Genomic DNA, 22,394 nt, shown 5'->3' with positions numbered 1-22,394 from the left:
GCTTAACCAGATAAACAGCCCTGTGAAGTCTCAACCAGACGACTCTGTACGCTCCAGAGTACCTACCACTACACCACATCACAGCTAAAAACTACTTTTGCTTTTGTGAATATATCATGCATTACATCATTTAATCAGTGCTGAGCTAAGTGCAGTGGTGCCCAAACCCACTCAGCTACACTTCAACTTCAGGTAGGAAGGAAAAAAATTAAATGAATACAACCATTTTAATTAGATATATTAATATCAATATTACTTTATGTTTGCTAATGTGCAACCTGTCATTCTGTGAACTTTCCATGTCTTGTATGAGCGATTTCAACATTTCCCCTAGTTTTGGACCTTTGTCCATGTTTACTTCCATGGCTTTATAAAGATGTCTTGCTAGAAGAGGTAGTAAGTGTGTCACACATACCTCTCAGCTGTACAGAATTTCGAAGTTCACAGTTTTGCCTTATATTTTGGGGTCTGATTCTCATACAAGTATGGTTTTCTGGCTCATCTTTGAGGGCTGAAGTCAGGACATAAAGACAGACGTTTGAGTTTCAGACTTCATACTCTTGAATGACTTCATACTAATGCAAAAGCTGTTATTCTATCAACTTTCTAAGTTTGTTGGAGCAATATTTCAGAGGTGCCCCTATTTTTGTGCCCTTATCCCTCCCATTATTTTTGGCTCGCTCCAGATCTCTTGCTGTATGAGGTTGAGAGGTATACCTGTGTGCCCGAGGACACTAGTTTACTGTAAAGTGCCATATGGCACTTTGACAATGCAAGAGGTGCTTTACAGTTCCTGTCACATACACCCTGCATTGCTTCCCATTCACACTCCAGCTCTCAGTGTCTGCAGACACTGACAGTATTGTAAAGTGCTATAAGGCACTTTCACAATGCAGGGTGTGTGGGACAGTACCTGTCACACACACTCTGCATTTCTTTCATGGTCTGCTGGCTATTTCAGTGTCTGCAGATATTGGTTTACTATTTTATATTCACTTTCAGTGTCTTCAGACACTGAAAGCAATTAAAAAGTGCCATACGGCACATTCAGAGTTCAGGGGGCATGTTGGATGTGTGAGGACTACTGCGACATGCCCCCTGCACTCACTGGTGTTCATGTCCGCAGACCCATTCTCAGTTGTGCACCTTCATTAATATGAAAGACATGCTGCTGAGAATGCTATGCGGACACAAACGCCATTCACTCTGTGTAGGAATAACACTATTCCTACATGGAGTTTATTAAATTCTGGAGTATGTCTGGTATTCATAGTTATTTGTGCACATGCAGTAGGAGAATTCCTGATGTTAACAAGTGAAAGTAGCAAAGGTGAGATTCACAAATGGCATTTATGCTAATACGAAATGCCTTAAGGACAATGAGATATAAATGAGAAAAAAGCAGCATATGCTAATGAGGGGTCCTTGTGATTTATAGTACATCTGCACTGTAAGGACATCCATTGTTAAAACTGTGATTTACCTTTGATATCTGAGTTGCAGTTCACAAACTTGCCCCGAGCGATCACTTCAGCAGTCTGACCATGTATGCATAAGGACTTCACTGACACCAAAATGAAACATTTCTCTCAATCATCCCTTCAGTAGAATGCCCATGTCTGCACAAGCACCAAAATGAAACATTCACCAACAACCCCTTCAAAGGTATGTTCATGTATGCACAAGCACTTCACTGATACCAAAATTAATAAGATACCCCAGCAATCCCTTCAGTAGTATGTCTGTGTCAGCATAAGTACTTCACTGATACCAATGTGTAGCATCCCCCTACATGATCCCTTCAGTAATGTGACCAGTTATGTACAAACATCAAAATGAAACATGCCCCTCAATGACCCCTTCAGTAGTATGCCCATGTCTGCACAAGTACCACAATAAAACAGTTCCCCTAGTGACCCCTTCAGTAGAATGTCCATATTGGCATTATCATTCACTGACACCAAAATTAAACCTTGCACCTAGCAGTCACTTCAGTAGTTTGAACAAGTATGCACAAGCATGAGAATGAAACCTTTCCCCTAGCAGTCACTTCAGTAGTTTGAACAAGTATGCACAGGCATGAGAATGAAACCTTTCCTCTAGCAGTCACTTCAGTAGTTTGAACAAGTATGCACAAGCATGAGAATGAAACCTTTCCCCTAGCAGTCACTTCAGTAGTTTGAACAAGTATGCACAAGCATGAGAATGAAACCTTTCCTCTAGCAGTCACTTCAGTAGTTTGAACAAGTATGCACAAGCATGAGAATGAAACATTTCCCCTAGCAGTCACTTCAGTAGTTTGAACAAGTATGCACAAGCATGAGAATGAAACCTTTCCTCTAGCAGTCACTTCAGTAATATGAACAAGTATGCACAAGCATGAGAATGAAACCTTTCCCCTAGCAGTCACTTCAGTAGTTTGAACAAGTATCCACAATCATGAGAATGAAACCTTTCCCCTAGCAGTCACTTCAGTAGTTTGAACAAGTATGCACAAGCATGAGAATGAAACCTTTCCCCTAGCAGTCACTTCAGTAGTTTGAACAAGTATCCACAATCATGAGAATGAAGCATTTCCCCCAAAGATCCCTTCATTAGTGTGCCCATGTTTGCATAGCAGTTCACTAACTGGGTTGGAACTGGTATAATGGTTAAAGTGTTTGCCTTGCAGTCAGGTTACAAAGTTTGGCTCTCAACTTTGAAAGGGAAATTGGCTAGGCTTAAAATGTCCCTTATGGGCAGTTAGCCAGGATCTCTTCAGAAGTATCTCCACGTATGCATAAGCACCAAAATGAAACACTTCCATCAACAACCTCTTCAGTAGTATTTCCAGGTCTGCACAAATACTTCCTTGACACCAAAATTAAAAATTTCCCCAATGATACCTAAAACAGCTTTATCATGTATGCACAAACACTAAAATCAATAAAACAAAAATTTATTTTAGTAGAGTCAATAATCCTAAGTCCTTTTAAAAGTTGTGGCAACAACTATTCCTTTTCTCCCATGCACTTTTTAATTTGCCACTTAACTCCATGTAAATTATTGCTTACTGACATATGTTCAGGGTCAATTTACACATTGTATGCAAATGAGATCATTTTATGTTTGTCTTCAATGTTTGTGTCTTAGGTTAGGGATTGCCACAGCGGAACTCCGGTCTGCTAATGATTGGCAGTTGATTTTTACATACCGGCTTGCCAGGCCTGACGGACAACCTTCAGCGAAGGTACGCCCATTCATGCATGTCTCCATGCAGAAGACGCTCTAGCTGTGAATCGAACCGGACAGTGTCTTACCGTGAGGTGACAATGCTCCACCAAGTTCACACTGGCTAAAAATAAAATACACGTGCTAAGAGCAATATTTACAAGGAATGGGGTACACTACAAGGAATGGGGTAAACCAGGTAAGCATTAACAGAAAGTGTCCACAGTTCAGTTTACAAGAATTCAAAACATTCTTAAAACACAATGAGCTTCACTACACTGTACGCAACTAGATACCTACCCATAAATGGTTTGGACAATGGTCTATGCAAATGTATAGGAAAACAACATAAGAATGAGCTCCTGTGCAAACCTCAAAAACAAAGCAAGGCAGATATTTGTGTTTTTGTCATTCATAATGGCATGCAGATATCCAATAATCTCACACCATGAATGCTGTTTTTGACCAGAAACCCATGCTCCAGAATGAATGTTATACATTCAGTGCAATACAGTAAGAGGAGAAATTCCTACAAACTCAGCATTAGTGAATTAACACTTTAGAAAACTGTATATCATCACAAGTTATAAAACTGGTAAATGGCAAGTGGGTCTTCATGATGCTAGAAGGTGGAAAATGATATATAGAGGTGACAATCAAAACATTTATGATGTGTGCCAAAAACAGATATTACAACCTAAAAGCCAAATGATTAAACTTTAAAAAAGCACCCCCATAAACACACTAATCCCATTGATGTGGTCAGTACTACCACACAAGACTTGCTATCACATTGTATCCTTACCACAAGATGTATGTATGATCAGCCAATTGAATATAAATGGACTAATGACCAGACTAATAGGGAAATGACTAACACGTATACCAAAAATGATACTACTGGCCATAATGCAGACCATACGTTTTTCTGCAGATGACAATATTTCTTATTTCTATTTAAAAAGAAATAACATATGATACGGAGGATGAGGATCGTTTTTAAATAAAGGCAGTCAACATTATCAACATTATCATAACTCTCAGAGTGTTAAAAGGCTAAAGATTAAATGTGTTTCTTTTTTTGTAACCCCTCTGCTTGCTGACCATTTGTCCCTGTGATGTAGGGATCCAATTTATTGTTCACTAGGATGAGTATCATTACCAGCCCATTCATCTCCCCATGAGGTGAGAGCTGATCAAAGGGCTGTAGTTCAGGAAGACATCAGGGTCCATCCCCCCTAGACCCAGGAGCTCCTAACACTCTTTGTAGCTTCAGAGGAATGCTAGTGCTGCCAGTATATGGAAAAGAGCAAAAACAGTTCCTCATGTGACTACCCACTGACCTACTCTGCTACCCCATGACAGCATGTCCCTCTGGCCCAGACTCTCTGTGCTTTACCACACAGAGATCTGACCAGACATTGCCCAAGCAGTAAACCAAGCCACATCCCTCTTCCTTGGATGGATGATCAGTATGCCAGTCACTACCATTCCTCTCCCTCACTCCATCCACCTCTCATACATGCTAATGTAACAGGAATCATATGAGTCACAGTTAGGTCTTTTTGCCTCTTTGCTATAGGAGAGGGGATAAGAATGAATTTGTGACAGATAATTTATGATCAGCCAGATTATTTATAATGAATTAATGGCTAGACAAGAACTTTACAACTCTTAAACAATCATTGATGCTATGGCATTCCAAACAGATCACTAGAAGGCTACACCTGAGACATTATTCCCAGCAGTGTCACAGACATGTTAACCTGAATATTCATAAAGGAGCCTTCCAACATTGAAGCTACAGAGGCAGTATTTGTTTAGCTTCAGAAAGTTTGCAGGTAATCTTAAAATGATATCAAAAGCTGCTGGTGGTACTAAACTGAGAATATTGAGCACATGTACATGATATGTTTGAAGCCAAAGTGACATCTGCATGTGAAAAGCCCTAGCTGAGGGACATGATTACAAGAGCTATCATGCTAGTCACAACTTGGTAAGTAGAGCTATTGAAGAATTAATGTGCAATACATGATTAGTAATACTATACTATACTAATCCTATATATTGTTCTCTTTCTACACATTGCATTATAAAAATAGGAGTGCATTACATATACACATCTACATATATGCAAAACTGAGGTGGGTATGTGAGTACAGTATAGCAAGTAAGGTAATTGTGATGCCCATGCCCTGGGCCAGCAAACAAGGAGCCTCAATCCTCACCACTAACACCACAGAGTGCTTCTCATATATGAGGAAAGAATAACAAACACAGAGTAAAGTGCAATTTCCCTTAATAGCACACAGAGATCACAATCAGTCTGGTGCTGGTCACTCCCTTACTCTCCAGGTCTCCAATAAGACTCCCCACTGGCACAGCTATAGGGTCCAGATCTCAGCCTAGCTGGGCAAGCTAAAACCTCCAGCACCCTCTCTGTCCAACCAGTGCTTCATGTACCTGCCCAAGTAGCTGACACACACACACACACACACACACACACACACACACACACACACACACACACACACACACACACACACACACACACACACACACACACACACACACACACACTTTGAGATAAGTTTATTCAACCACACAGACATTCCTGGGGAATGTTGGCACAGGTTCTCCAGCTGTGCCACCTTTTACACAGACTATATGGTAGTACCACTTACCACCACCCAGCTAATGTTATCAGCTACCCAAAGGCCCTTAAAGGGGTGTCCAATTATTACTGTGCAATATTATTATCCAATTGGTAGATGTGACTAAACAGTCAAGGCTTATTAAAGTGACTTGGTACAGTGATCACTATAAATATGCAATGCACTCTAGAGCTTAAATTATCTCTACACAAACCAGCCACAGCGCAAAGGTTTTAAAATATTTAATAATAAATAATTAAAACCACAAGACAATATTTTCTACTACATAGTCAGTGCTATTCAAGAGTTCAGAGATCACACAGAAATACTTAAAATAATTCAGTAGTACGGTTCTGACATAACAGAAAAACACTTAGTCTAATCTTTCTAGTTCTAGCTATCTCTAAATGAAAACACAAGTCTAAGATAACTTACTTAGAGAAAGTAGGCAAAGTGCTGTGAGTTGGATGATTAAGACAAAAATGCTTAATAATCTCTGGTTCTCTCTGTTTAAATTGCAATTGCAGTTCTGAAAAACATTACATCATTTCAAACTTTCCTGGTGTTCCCAGGCCAACAGAAACGTCATCTACATTCTTTTACACTTAGGCAGAAACCAGGGCAATAAAAATACATTTGCATGTTTAAATCTAGCAATCTAACTCTTGGTTAAATCAATAGAAAGAATGTGATAGCCCAGATGGAATGACTCAGACAGTATGAAGTAGTTTTAATTTCAAAGGACACACAAGAAATGCTTGACTTAGCTTTCTTTACAGCAGATGGCAATGTTGCTACATAGTTTTAAGTTCAACATTTCACAGCATATTCTTTCATTTAAGAAAACAAGTTTGTATTTCAACATTCATATTTACAAATGATAGAATTACCTATAAAATTCTATCTGGCTAGGCTGGCAGCCTTCACAGTAATATAAAATTACAGATCTGAGCTTTCCATATTTAATAATGTTTATACAACTCTGAACTCTCAGGCAAATACTCAGAAGTTCCTATAAAGTAGTACCCATCTGTATACTAATATATTTATGGTATTGTGTGTAAGCAAAATAGGGATAGTTTTTTTCATTCGCTGATATGCCTTGATCAAAATGGTTCTATTATTGTCATATGGCTGGATTCGGTAAACCCTACATGGATCACTAAAACTGTGTGGGGATCTTGGTGCAATGCACACACAATAGTGTACCGGTTTGTATTCAGTATGCAGTTCTATGTGATGTGTAAACATTGTGGCATGCTAGTTACAGCATAAGCAGCTGAACTGTGTGCTAATCAACCAATTCAAAATGACAGAGCTATTCAACAAACTTTAAAGTAATCATGTACACTTAGTGCAGCCTTTTGCCACAAATTAAAAAAAATATTGGACTAAAGCCACAGAAACTACACTAAATGGAAAGAATGTTAGACGCAGCTGTTGCTATTATTTATGTGTTTGTGTAGCAGTCACAAGTATACTCTGCTGCTGATAGACCATGGGCAAGAAGGAAAAGAGTGCTTAGACCCCATTTAACTCTTCATGATTTGCATGAGTTGAAAATAGTAGAGTGCTACAGGGTGGATAGAGACATAGTCCTGGAATGCTGCAACCTCTGTCATCCTCAACTGAGAGCAAGGGAAAATAAAGGGAAACCGCACACACACACACACACACACACACACACACACACACACACACACACACACACACACACACACACACACACACACACACACACACACACACACACACACACACACACACACACTGTCATGGAGGAATGTTATAATGTGATCCATGCTCAAACAAGAAATATCATATCATAAAGCATGTGTGTTTGGGCTACTGAAGTCATGGTTTTGATGCCTAGATACATCAAGGAGGGGACCCTGCAGTATGATTCCAGTACTTGTGCCAAAATGATAACTGGCTGTATTATCCTACACAATATTATCCCGAGAAAACTGATGCAACATAAACACCAAGGGGAAGGAACACACATTCCACCACTACTGGCCAGGTCACCACAGCCACATGCAGGTGAGGACTCAGAGGGGGAACCACCAGCCACTGTGGATGTAGCTAGACACAGGAGTGCACAATATGGCCTCACCCTGGCCAAGAAGCAACAGATAAGATAATGTTGACTACCTAAAGTGTACTGCTAGCATCAGACAGAGTCAGCCCCAAATTACAACAGTTGCAACAGCAGGACTATCAGGGTAAGTGTTGAACATTGAACAGGAAAATAAATGGGTAAGAACACAAATGAATGGCAGATACCTGCATTCTGTTACTTGAAAATGTACATACCTCTCAAACTCTTAGAGCAAGAAATCTGGACAAAGCCATGAATAAAATTGGGACAAAGGCCCAAAAATAAGGACCATTTTTAAATATTGCTTTTACAAACTTAGAAAGTCAATAGATTAAGAGGTTTTGAATAAGCATGACTTTTCTGAAGGTTAAGAAGTATGAAACTCAAATGTCTGTCATTATTTCCTAACTTCAAGCTTTAATGATTTGCTACTTATTTGCCAGAAAACCACAATTTTATAAAAAAATGGACCAAACATACGAAGCAAAAATCAAGACATTCTGTAAAAATCTGTACAGTTGAGAGGTATGAAAATGTACCAAAGTAGAATGTGTGTGATTTGTCCAGAGATGATGTTAATATGTGAAAGGACTGACTTATGTCAATAGATTTCTGTCATTTGACTGACTTATGTCAATAGATTTCTGTCATTTATCCGGTAACATACCTCACACATCAAAAATACGCATAATAGAAAAAGCAATCCAAAGTCTAATTATCCCTACATTCTCACAGTTGTATCAGTGATTTTAAGGTAGTAATCGTAACAGTACAAAGATTGTAAGAAGTCAGTAAAGGTTTCAAAATAGCATCACCCATTCATATACCAAGCACTCAGTTAACTAAGCACCCTGGGCATCACACAAAAGACTTGTGTATCCCTGAATCGAAAAGATAGAAAACAAGGCTATGGCACCGTTATCATCATTTGCACAGGGTGTTTTGTGTGTGTGTGGGGGGGGGGGGTGGAGGTCTAGGCTAACACAAAAGGTAGTGAGTGTTTGTGAGTAAGGCAGCCAGGCAGGCAGAAATGTAGATAATCATTTTATTTATTTATGTATGTATGTATGTATGTATGTATGTACGTACACATTTATTTATTTATTGATATTTGATTACCAGGAAAGTCTGAATGGGTAGAATCCCATTTTCAGAGGAGACCTAAGGAGAAAAGCTGTAAATTATTACAAAACATTTTAAGAACAATAATTATACAATCTTCAAAAATAAAACAAAACATCTGCAGTTAATAATAATTATAACAAATTAAACATAATATAAAAGTACTGGTTAAGAATCTATACAAGATATATGACAATCTTTTAATATAAGAGAAATTTTAGACAGTTTTCAGAGTAATTAAAGGTAAGTTAGTCTAATACAAGCAGGAATTGCAATATGAAATGAGGAAAAAACAGGCTTATGGTATATTTAGAGTGAAAGTCAGGGAAGAGAAGAGAAGAGAAGAGAAGAGAAGAGGAGAGGGGAGGAGAGGAGAGGAGAAGAGAAGATAAGAGATGAGAAGAGAAGAGGAGAGGAGAGAAGAGAAGAGAAGAGAAGAGAAGAGAAGAGAGGAGAAGAGACGAGAAGAGAGGAGAAGAGAAGAGAGGAGAAGAGAAGAGAAGAAGAAAGAGGAGAAGAGAAGAGGAGGAGGGGAGATGCACAAGAGAAGAGAAGAGACGAGAAGAGAAGAGAAGAGAAGAGAAGAGAAGAGAAGAGAAGAGAAGAGAAGAGAAGAGAAGAGAAGGGAAGAGAAGAGAAGAGAAGAGAAGAGAAGAGAAGAGAAGAGAAGAGAAGAGAAGAGAAGAGAAGAGAAGAGAAGAGAAGGGAAGAGAAGAGAAGAGACGAGAAGAGAAGAGAAGAGAATTAGCAGTAAGGAAGTAAATGAAGAAGGGATAGTAAGGAGGTATAAGGAATGAAAAGATACTTGGCCGGGATTCAGTAATCCTCTGTGTAAGACTAAATAAGTCTTACATGGAAACTGCAGCCGAAGAGTATGACATCAGCGCCATGCATATTCATGAGGGCGCACTGACTCAACTCTAAGGCTAACATGGAGCGTGTACGAATGCAGGGGGCGTGTCGGACTGCCGATCAGTCCAAATATCCATGCCCCTGCAAGTCCCTAAATCATCGAAGAGGATAATAAACTACTTATATGCAAATTAAGCCAAATAGCAATAGTGTAGTGGCAGAACCTTCGCACAAAGTGGAGGCATTCCCGGTTCGAGTCCCACCACTCCCCTTTCCATTTTCTGTAGGAAATCTGTGCATAAAAATTAATTTCTGACACTTACCTTTTAAATTTTAGTAAAATGCATTTAAATGGCCTATGTAGTACTGAACAATATTTTATACATATATATAAGAAGGTGAAATGGTCATGCATACTGATGAATGCATAAGTAACGTATCTTAAGCAATGTGAAGCACTGCGAAGCAAAGTTTACCAGTATTATGCACATTTTAGTATAATTGCTCATAGCTTAGCACTGCTTTAACTAGTGCAATGTCTTTGCACAGAGCTGCGTATTGCGCCAACTAGCGCAAACAAAATATGTTTGTGCGGAGTTGCGCACCGTGGTAACTAGCGCAATGTTGGGCAACGTCAAGCAACGTCGAACAACGTCGTGCAAAGTTGGGCAAAGTTGAGCAAAGTCGGCTAAACACAGCCACACCTCCTAGCCGGTCTGGCAAGTAGTAAAATTAAAAGCAAAGACAGGCCTCGAACCTGGGATACTGTGCACCATAATCACAGTACTAAAGCACTAAGCCATGGCAGCTTTTGATATGGATGCACTTCCAACACACTTATACATATCAATGGAAGTTTACTCATTGCTAAGCAGGTTTGCTCTTAGCTGAGATTTTTCAAAACTGCCCAATCACAAATAAGTGTGGGAAATGAGGCATATTTAAGATCCATAGGCGGGAATAATTGCCATAACTGGTTGTAGCTCCCATCTGCAGACAGTATGGCCGGTGTTGGAGAGGGCTCTCATTTTTGCGCGCAACGGTGGGGCATTGAGGAGACAAAATATATGGTTTGGCTCCTCGTCCATCATCATCATGATGTAAGACTCCTGCATGGCCAGTTTCAAGGCACTGAGTACAAAGCGGAAGACTGGAACCATCTAGCACATGATCTCACCAGTGTCACAGACGTCCCTTGGACTGGTGAGCAGGTCAGACACCACTATTCAGACCTTAAGAAATGCAAGGAGGACCGACTGAACCAGTGAATACAGGAGGCCCGTGAAATGGAAAATGCCCCACTACTGAGTATGTATCCATGGAATTAAGTATATAAGAATTGCTATTGTAGTCTATATTATGGATAGGTATGTCTCGATATCCCTTCATTTACTTGACAACTGCAGGTGTCCGTGCTGCGAATCAGCAAGCCTATGCAGATAGGCTGCTAAGGCTGCGCCACCAGGCAGGTTAGTAATTATTCTGCATGTATTGTTATATAAAATAAGTGAGAGAGCCTGAAAAAGAGTGTTGTAACCCATTAATAAAGGTATAATAAGTGCTGAATAACTTCTCTACGTGTACTGTTATATAAAATAAGTGAGAGAGCCTGAGAAAGAGTGTTGGAACCCATTAATAAAGGTATAGTAAGTCTTGAATAGTTTCTCTGCATGGTCTGTAATATAAAATAAGTGAGACAGCGTGAAAAAGTTTTGCAACCCATTAATAAAGGTATAATACGTCTTGAATAAAAGTCTTCTGCATGCACTAATATATCAAATAAATGAGACAGCTACTAGAAAAGTGTGTAATGTAATTAATAAAGGTATAATTCCTGGAATGTGTCCGTGTCACTTTCTTCGATATGTTGTTGTACCCTTGCATGATAGAAATAGTACTGTTGTATTAAGCGCAGTCAACCCACACTTGGGTAGGCCCATATAAAGTTGATGAAAGGAGTGCCAGTAGCTGTTAAGCATATATACAGTCCTCAACTGTCGGTTCATGGCCGGCATGTACAGGTAAATCTGGCACATGAGTAGCTTGTTATTGTGTTCCCTAGAAATGTCAGTGTGCTGCTAGAAATGTAGGGGGCTGTTAAAATATACCTGATAATGTCACCTGAACACATCCAGATATGTAGATATATAAATATAAATGAAATATATAAATATGTAGCAGTAACATCTGCATCCTGGACAGTTTGTATGTCAGATACAGGTCAGATATATAAAGAACTAGCAAAACCCATTTCACAATTTAACGGACATTGCCTAGTGTAATAATACATGTAGGGGATATATAACTGCAGTCAATAGGAATGTAGTGCAAACTTATAAGTATATATAAGTTGTTAATGGAGGTATCTTTTTACACCCTACTGTATGTGCATAAACAGTGCAATTCCACACCTCAGTGGGTATGTCTAATCTCAAAACATTTGTTGGGACATATGTCCTATTGGTTTATAAATATTTGCATTTACTTTGATGCATGTGCCCTGTTCACATACCACAATCTTGTTGGCCTGTTGCCACCAATCAATCCTGCATGCCGTTGGAATGTCCACTGTTGTTCTATATATGCATGTGTTATGCTTGCTGTTTAACTGTTGGAACTCTAATGTGTTGGGTTAATGGGAAATCTACTACATGCTGTTACAACTAATTTGGAATGCTGTTGGCCATTACTAACTCATATTGTCATTAAATCCTCCTAAACATAGTACGTATGGGAAGGCCGGTCCCAGCAGACCCACCTGTCCCACCTCAGCTGGCGATGGCACCTGGCACCAGCAGGTCTGGTGCCCAGCCCGGGACCTCCTCTTCCATTGGCCCTGTGCCACCTTCGGGTGGAAGTGCTGCAGGGGATGGGGCTCATCCCCCCTGTGCAAGCGTGGCTGGAGGAGGGCCACCTATCACCCTCCAAATGGTCCGGGCTATGGTGCATAGGGAGATTGAGCGTTCAGTCGCTGATCCTCTACAACAGCTCGAGGCAAGAGTGGTGCAACTCACGGGTGAGCCTGCCCCTCCTACACAGCCCCCACCACAGCTACCCTCTGGGCTGTGAAGGTGCAGAGGTGACTGCCCATGGGTGGGGATCTCAGTTCCACTGTTGCCATCTGTGGGCTCATGGGCTTGCGATTTCCAAACATCCTTCCCCATCAATGGTGTTCACCCACCCCATGTGTCATATTCCGCCCCTGTATGCATCTTGTTTGTCTTGTCTGTTTACCTCCCCAACCTACTTCCCCAAATATACCTACTTCCCCTACCTCACATTCCACTCTCACCTTAAAAAAAAGGGCAATCTGCTCCCACAAAAAAAATTACACCCCATGCATAGCTGCCCATTTTGCACACATGTCCACTGGACACATAAACTGAAATTTAATTGGCAGTACAAGATACTTTGTTGTCCTCACCCCTCTCTCTGGAGTGGAAGGTTTCAAATTTCCCTCCAAATTTCTAGTATATGCACAGCTGTTGCTGTTAAAGAAATGGGTAGCTATGGACCTTCCCTACACCCATCCTGCACATCCCTAGCTGTTTTTCCTACTGTCTTTCCCTCTTTGTGCCCCTTTTTCACCACTTTCCTATCTCCCCGTTTTTTTTTCTTTCAAAGAAATGAGCGAGAGGCGTAGCGGGAGTAAGCACTTTTAAGCAGTAGTTAGCGGGTTTGTGCGAGTGTGCCCTTGTGTGCACTTAGCTAAGCATCGCTAAGTGTCACGCAAACCCACGCAAGCCCACTTACAACAGCTTAAAAGTGCCTTAGTCACCCTGCATGTGCGGGCCCTTGTTCTGCTCAGCAGCAAAACAAAACACCTCTGTCAGTCTCGAACCCCATACCTTGGACACATTAGACTACATGAAGTACCACTAAGCTACAGTAGATATACAGCAGTATATATATATATATATATATATATATATATATATATATATATATATATATATATATATATATATATATATATATATATATATATATATATATATATATATATATATATATATATATATATATATATATATATATATATATATATATATATATATATATATATATATCATGCATCAGAATGAGTGAATGTAAAGGAAAGATAGGAATGCCATAACACAAAACCTGTATTGTGGAACTTTACCAGCAGTGGTTGTGGAATTGCATTACATGACTGTGATAACAGAAGCAGCCATTCTAGCAGTAAATAATGTTACAGCAGCAGCACTTTACAACCCCCACAAAGTATCATAGCAGGACAATCCCCACCCAAATGTACAAAATACCTGTGTGTTCAAGGTCCAGCAAAGATGTAGGTAGGCATACTCAGTACTGGAATTGTCCAGTTTTCATGAGCATCCTGTGCTAATGTCAAAAAAAAAGCACAAACTGTGCAGAAGTGAGTACATTAATATTCACAGTATAGCAGTTCACAAACAATTCATGTGCCAAATGAAAACATCTCAATAACTACGTATGTATGGCAGCTAATTGTATAAGTAGAAAATAAACTACATACTACCATGTATTTTTTGTTAGCATTTGTAGGGGTGAGTACAATTCTACACTGACAACTGTGTACTGGAAGTGGCAACATTCAGGTCTGAGTACAACATTCAAATCACTGGCTACACCCCTAGCATCAGATATAAGAAGTATACCAACCTTCTGACTTGCACAACGGTGTCCACAGCAAACAAGCATGGTCCCCACATTGGAAAGCTGAAAGGGCTACGCCTACCTGACTTAGCAATTTATAGCATTGGGTTGCTATGCCAGTGAGTACTGCAAGTACCACACTGCAGGCTGCATGCAATTACCAAATGGTGGCCACCAACTGGTGCAGAGGGCATCACATGCACATGTGCAGATACCTATAAAAGCAGGCTGTACTTGCTGTCCACATATGCAATCATTTCATTGCAGATATGGAGAGAGAGAGAGAGACACACACACACACAGACAGACAGACAGAGACATCCACAACAACAACAGCAACAGAAAGAAAAAAAAAGAAAAAAAATATATATATATTGAAAAAAAATATTATATTGAAAAAAGAACATAAGATATAAAAAAAAATTTACAAAACACACGGACCTGACAAATTCAAACACATACAAAGGAAAGGTATGTAACAGATATGTATTTACTGGCATGTAGTAGATGTCTTTGAAGAGTACTCTGCATAGTTTGAATCATCCATATGTGGCAGCAGTACGTATCTATGCACATATGCCCTGCATAACTACTGCCATGGAGAAATCAGTGTGTAGCCATGTGCAGTGGGATATGACTGTGACATATGTAGTTCAGCATTAAATGTCAAACATCTGATTCATGTTATCTGTGTTCTGTATAGTACTGTGTACAATGTCTATTTGGGGGAGTAGTGCATACAGTTATATAAACATGGATGTGACAGAGTAACAAATGCATGATAGTCATATTAATGTGTAGCTTAGCATTGGCAAAAGCTGTACCAGGCTAGTATGCTAATCTAACATTTGCAGCTATATATACACCCTCTAATATTACTGTGTGCTCACATGTGACACCTGTTCATGTTGCAGCAAGGCCCAACAGGTCAGCCGTGAGGTACACGAACTTACAACAGTGTGGACCTTGTGTGTGTATGGCACACACATATGGAGAGATCTGTCTGTTTCAGATATATTAGCATCTGTACATGCGCATAGAGCAAGGGACATACTGCAACTGTTTGTGAAGGGTAGACATATATATGTTGTTGAAGGATGTTATGTGCATATTTCTATGTAGGTTGTAGTGTGTGGCAAACAAATGTGTTGGTTAAACGCTGTGGGTATGATTTGTCAGGTTTGCAGTGTTGCAGCCAGTGAGGCCTGCTAAAGCTACATGGGCTGAGAATACCTGCAACGCATTCCATACAACACTGTGCAATATTATGACATAACTGTATACCTCACAACCTTCGCATAATTGATATTCCCACCATGAAAGGTGGACTGTATATGTGCCTATATGTATATTTGTATGTACACCAATGGATGTTTATAATATATATATATATATATATATATATATATATATATATATATATATATAGAGAGAGAGAGAGAGAGAGAGTCATATTTACTGCAACAGATGCCTGGTGACAAAGCCATGGATTCAAGCTCAATGTTGACACTGCATTGGCATCCCTTCTTGCAAAAACTCTGTACCCATTAACTACCACATAGGTGGTAGTCTACCTAACACCGAAGGTGTGATAAGAGACCATGGGACACAGGTGGACAGTAGTCTCACCTTTGATAATCACAGTGCCACACTAGTCATGTAATCTGTCTACATGGCACACATCATCACAAAAGGTGTGTCATCCAGGGAAATATAGGTCAGTGTTCTCCTCTACTCATCACACATAAAAACCATTATAGAGTGCAATGCCCCATGTGGTATGTACCTCACAAGACATCTACAGCAACTGGAAAGGCTACAGACATACCTCACAAAGAGTAATACCGGCCTCAACCAGATGCCCTATGCAGACCGTCCCACAAAACCACAGCTAGACTGTATCGCATACCGCCTACCCAGAGGTGACCTCTGCCTAACATACAAAGCTATGTCAAACCCAGAGCTGTTGGACATGCTCCACGTAAACAGATCACAATCCCTACATGCTACACGCTCTAAGGACCTAAACCTTGTGACCTCAATAAACAGCACATGCTGGAGGGATAGATTCCTATCTCAGAGACATCCCATACTCTGGAACAAACCACCTATCAATAGCAAACAAAGCTCCTAAATAGCAGTCATCATAAATAATCCTGATGATTGTATGGGAGATAGGAAATACACCCCGGGTATCACCTCTGTGGCCACATGAAATTAAATTACCTCTGTGTCAAAGGACAGGGTAGCGTGTGGCTAGACTTCTATAGGCCCTAGGGCCAATACACACTCACATGCACTTGTTGCAATAATTGCTATGTGAGATTGACTAAGTGTGATGGTGAATGTGTTGGTGAATGTGTCAGAGTTCTGTATATGTGTGATAGCTTAGTGGGAAACTGTTTCTGTCATGGTATTTTGTGTCCTAGCTGTGATCACAGCAAAAGATGTGTATGCTATTGCTAGGCAGAAAAAGCAGTATGCCATACAGTCTGACGTAGTCCCTTGGTGTCGACTGGGGTGTCCCATTGTAGGCTAAAGCAGTACATGTATGCTTATAGAGTGTTACTGCTGGTGAATCCAACCCCTGTATGAACTGCAGTACTACCTGAAGCTGTATGCCTAAACAGCACAGTATGGTGTATGTCCACATTTCTTGGAAACATTGTTTTGTGTGTTCCCTGTAGTTATCACAGATTACATACCTCAGGCATAAGGTTTTGTAACTACTGACACACTGTACTGTATGATACACAGGTAAAGGTAATCTGGGTTGCCATACCTTTGTGTCTGGTATGTATGTCCGATGTGTGTGTGGGTATGCCTGCACCATGGCCTCGGTCATATGTGTGTTACAGGATATAAGTGCATATCTAACAACATGTATAGTCTAGTACAGCAGTATGCCACCTATATTAACGAATGTGCACATATGTTAGGCAGGTGTTTGCCATCAACGACTAGTGTGTTATACTGGTAATACTGTAACTGGACTTTACAATAATCGCAATGGATTACATATTTCTTTATGCATTAGCTTGATATATACCTCCTGTGGCTAGGTGGTGCATTGTGTCGCATACAGTGTGCCATGTACTGTTGTATAGTCTTACATACTGATTTCACTTTGTTGCTGTGCAAAACATGGTTTGATATATAGAGTGTGCCAGGCACTGTCAGGCAGTTGTAGGGTGAGCACTGATATGTGGTATTGAAAGTGTGTATCCTCTGACAGGCAATAGGTTGCTATATATGGCAGTTAATTGATATCTGTACTTTAGAATATTAAGTGTGCCACATGACTTGCTCACACATATTGTTTCATTGTCTTCCAGGGTCATGGCCCACTGTCGCAATCCCACATATAGCACAGCAGAGGAGGAACTGATTACAGCCACCCTGGTTCAGCACTACGCTATGCTGTTCTCAAGAACCAGCCAAGACTAGCATGAGCGGACTGCACTGTGGCAAGATCTTATCTGTAGGGTAAATGACATAGGCTTGCATAACTGGACATATGAGCAGGTACGCCATCACTGCAGTGATTTAATTAGACATGTCTGGCAGAGTGCATCTGATATCCGTAGACAACAGCTTGCCACAGGTGGTGGGGTAGCCATCCATTCCCCCCTCACCAGAGTGGAGGAGCTGCCCCTGAGCCAGGTGGCTTCTGGCCAACAACAACAACAACAACTAACATGTATCATCATGGAAGCCAGAGCCACCCAGCAAGTGGATACAGAGCGTGCAGATAACATGGCATAGCTGTAGACTACTGTTACCTCTATTGGTAGATCATGATTATGTGAGATGTGTACTGTGTAGTTAGAAGATGTGGTGCCTAGTGTTGTGCAATACTAATAATTAGGAAAATAATCTGTAGGCTTGTGACTGTCAATCGTTGTACTACTGTAAGATTGCAAACCCACAGTAGCAATGCCACAGTTGCTGCCACTGACAAACTGTCTCATATCCTTGTAGGTCCCTCTGGTGTGACAGCAAGCCAGCAGACCCATGCTGGTGAGTGTGTTCTACATTTAATATTGCTAATTAAATGTGCATGTCATAGGTAAGGTGTAGGCCATGTACAGGTAACACACCTACACATAATGCATGCTGTGCATGTTTGCTGTGAGACTATGCACATCTCAGTAACATGAGTAGCTGCCTCAAACAAATGCAATACACAGAGCATCCCACACAATTGTGGCAACACTGTAGTGGACATTGGATAGGCAGGATCGATACACATGCACTCAACATACACAACTTTGTCATACGCAGTACACGTTAACATGCTACACATGGCGTATTATGACACCCGCTATAAGGTCACACTCCAGTATCCCAAATGTCATCCACACAGCACACATAATATACCTGAGGGGTAGAGGCCTCTCATGTGGCTGTGCGACACTCTTCAACACATAACACATTCATGTTAGTCAATGCCCCCTACTGGGCACCTTACAAACCCATGTAACAACTGGCTGTGAAATGGTGATTATAGCCATGGTACTGCAGTTCAGGTACAACATGATATGTGCTGGTCAGGCACACATTAGTAGTCGTGAGTGACCACATGATGCTGCATGATGATGGCTCATGGTACTACACCCCATCCAGTGACAGTGACCACAGTACTACACATAGCATTAATTGCTATGCACCTCAATGTTGTGCATGTGCAAACATATGCACCTATACACAATATGCATAGCAATCACCATTTGTACAAAGAGACACATATATGTCTTGTAATGCTATTGAGTGTATAGGTCACATGACACACATTGGGTATGTGTGATGTTTAATGTTGCAGTTGTGTTGTAGCATGCCATTTCATGGCTGGCACTGGCATGTCCACAATATGTCCTACACTAACCATAAGCACTGCACAATGGCTATGTTGAGCAATGGGATTCCATCAGGTATACATGCACCACTCATCCTGTGTGTATACGTAGCATGCATGTGCTAAATCTGTGTCTACAATTATCTGCTGAAGACACAGATGATCTTATCAGAAATGGATATCTATGTGACACACAGATACACATCCAGCCATAGTATGTATACCTGTGAGTGATGGTGCACAGGACATTGCAGAGCTTTTAATACTTGCACAGCAATGTTGTGTCCATGTTCACATTGTGCTCCAGGGTGAGGCCAATCACTGAACAACAACGCACATGCATCAAAGCCATGTATACTGTTATTAGCAAGGACTGTCTACACTCGCACTGCATGCTGTTGAGCAACACACGTCCTGCATGCTGACACGTGTGATATAACTGTTTGGCTTGTGATACTGTACCCCACCATCACCCGCTATTGAGTATGTTCTGGATTGCTGGTGGTGTGTGTGTGTGTCTGCTTTAGTGAGGAGTGTATTTGTGTTCATGTGTTCATGTGTGCATGTGTGCATGTGTGCCGACATCATGTACAGGTTGTAAAGTGTGTTTCCTGTCTTCCTCTCACAGGTGCTGAGGTTGGGCTGGTTCACTGTAGCAGGGAAACTGATGTCACTGAGCAAAATAATGATAATGATTATAGGTGTGTTGATGGCACAGGCATGTTTGCCAGGGTCTGTCTTTGGGCCACCAATTGACAGTACACGTGTCCACCCCATCCATGCACACAGTCATACTGCCAATACATCCATCACCAATGCCCTTAGCTGAGGGACAGCGTACAGTCGGCATTGGCCAGGACAGAGTGGTATCTATGGCACATGCATCCTGACACAGCAGCCATACCCAGATGTTTGGAAGGGTACCACATAGGCAGCTGTCCAGGGGTTCTCTTCAGAGCACTGCTGCTCATCATGCCCCTGACAGATGTGCCACAGGTCTTACAACCTCACGCATGCTCCAGGCTGTCATTGAGGCACAGGCAAGTATGGAACAGTACACCAGACAGGGACTAAGGGCACAGAGGGCACATAACACCACTGTGATTGACAGTATCCATGACCTAGCAGGTGCCATATGTAATTACAATGAGGTCACTGATAGACATTGGGGTGAGACATTAGATGTCCTCTGCAATGTCATGTCCATGTGCCTGGACAGTGCGGGAAGGTTGAGTCATCAGCGTGGGCATATGCCGGCAACATCAGCAGCTGGCAGTCACCACGGATGCCCCTCAGATCACAGCCGCTCCCGTAGTACCAGTACCAGCCCCAGCAATGTTAGGGGTGGGCTGTCTATAGACCATCCTAGAAGACCACATGCACGTGGCTCTGGACAGTCCCAGCAGGGACCTGGGTCCAGTGTACATCCATCTACCTCTGGGGATAGTACCCAGTCCGGCCTAGTACCTGATACTGTCAGTAGCACCCCTGCCAGGCACAGGTACCGTATCCATGGCCAGAGACAGTGATCTGTAAAGCCTGGCAGGTACAGTCTGTGGCTCTCCCACAAATACCCGTATATGGCAGCCACATGGTAGAACTGTGTGCATGCAGACACACACACACACACACACACACACACACACACACACACACACACACACACACAAAACAGACACCTAGGGCTTACACATACCAACACACATTACATCAACATTGGCCCATACCAGTACTCTTGGCCCTCACACACACACACACACACACACACACACACACACACACACACACACACACACACACACACACACACACACACACACACACACACACACACACATACATGTCGATTGTATGGCTCACTGTAGGCCTCTGGCAAACCAAAAACACACCCTGTGCATATGATGAAACCTGTGCCACCTCCAGTCATCTGTAACATTGATGCAGGGACAGGCTACCGTGGTGCTAATGCACAGGGTGACTTTATAGCAGTATAGCAATGTTAGCATGTTGTCAGCAGTAGAGTGTAATGATATGCTTGAAGGTGTAGCTGAGCAGGCATGATGCATTAAAGCTATGATTGTCAATGTAGTATTGTTTACACCAGGGTTAATTCCAATAGTGTATTGTCCACCCACATGCCACTTGGCTGATGTGTATAGTATTGTCAGCATGTGTTAGAGAGTGGACAGTACGTGTGGGATGTGTATAGCACAGATTTGCAGGTGTACATTTGTGAACATGGTGGAGGTGCATGTACGTGCATAGTGGACATATGGGCAGGATGACTAGCCCTGGATTACACAGTAACACTCCATAGTTTCTATTGGTGGCCAGTAGGCATTGTACTACATGCATTTCAGAACTTGACTACACATGTGTGTATGACATGGTTTGACAATGTGCTGTGGGTGATACTGTTACTATCTGTCATTGTTTTGCATTCTGGTAGTATACATAACTTCAACAGCCTGACCATAACCAATCTTTAGATGATGTCTTGACAAGAGACACACAGATGTAGGACACACAGTAACATTTGGATCCTTCAGGTGCTATACTATGTCAGTAACCAGTGGTATTCACCTACACCCATTCCTGAGACCACTCCTGTTTGGCATATAGCTCTCTTAGATACAAGCAATCACAGTAGGGATATGTCCGTCCACGTCTGGTAATGCATACTGTGGCCTACAATGCATTCTCCACATGACACACACATCCTCCACAAGGGTACCATGCAGGCAGATACCTGTTGTCAAACCCATGCTGTAAAGCTATAGGCCAACCAAAACATAGTCATCCACCTTTACGGAACATAGTATCCCCACAGTACCATATAGGTAGTAGCCACCAACATGATGAACAGGTACCGATGTGTACATGCAGCCAAGTGTTACATCATCCCTCCTTTGATAATCACATTTCCAAAAGTATTTTGAAA

Source organism: Protopterus annectens, chromosome 8.part0, assembly GCF_019279795.1.
Source record: "Protopterus annectens isolate FY-2018-M chromosome 8.part0, PAN1.0, whole genome shotgun sequence".
NCBI lineage: Eukaryota > Metazoa > Chordata > Ceratodontiformes > Protopteridae > Protopterus > Protopterus annectens.
The sequence above is the reverse complement of the archived record's forward strand: the minus strand, read 5'-3'. Positions refer to the sequence as shown.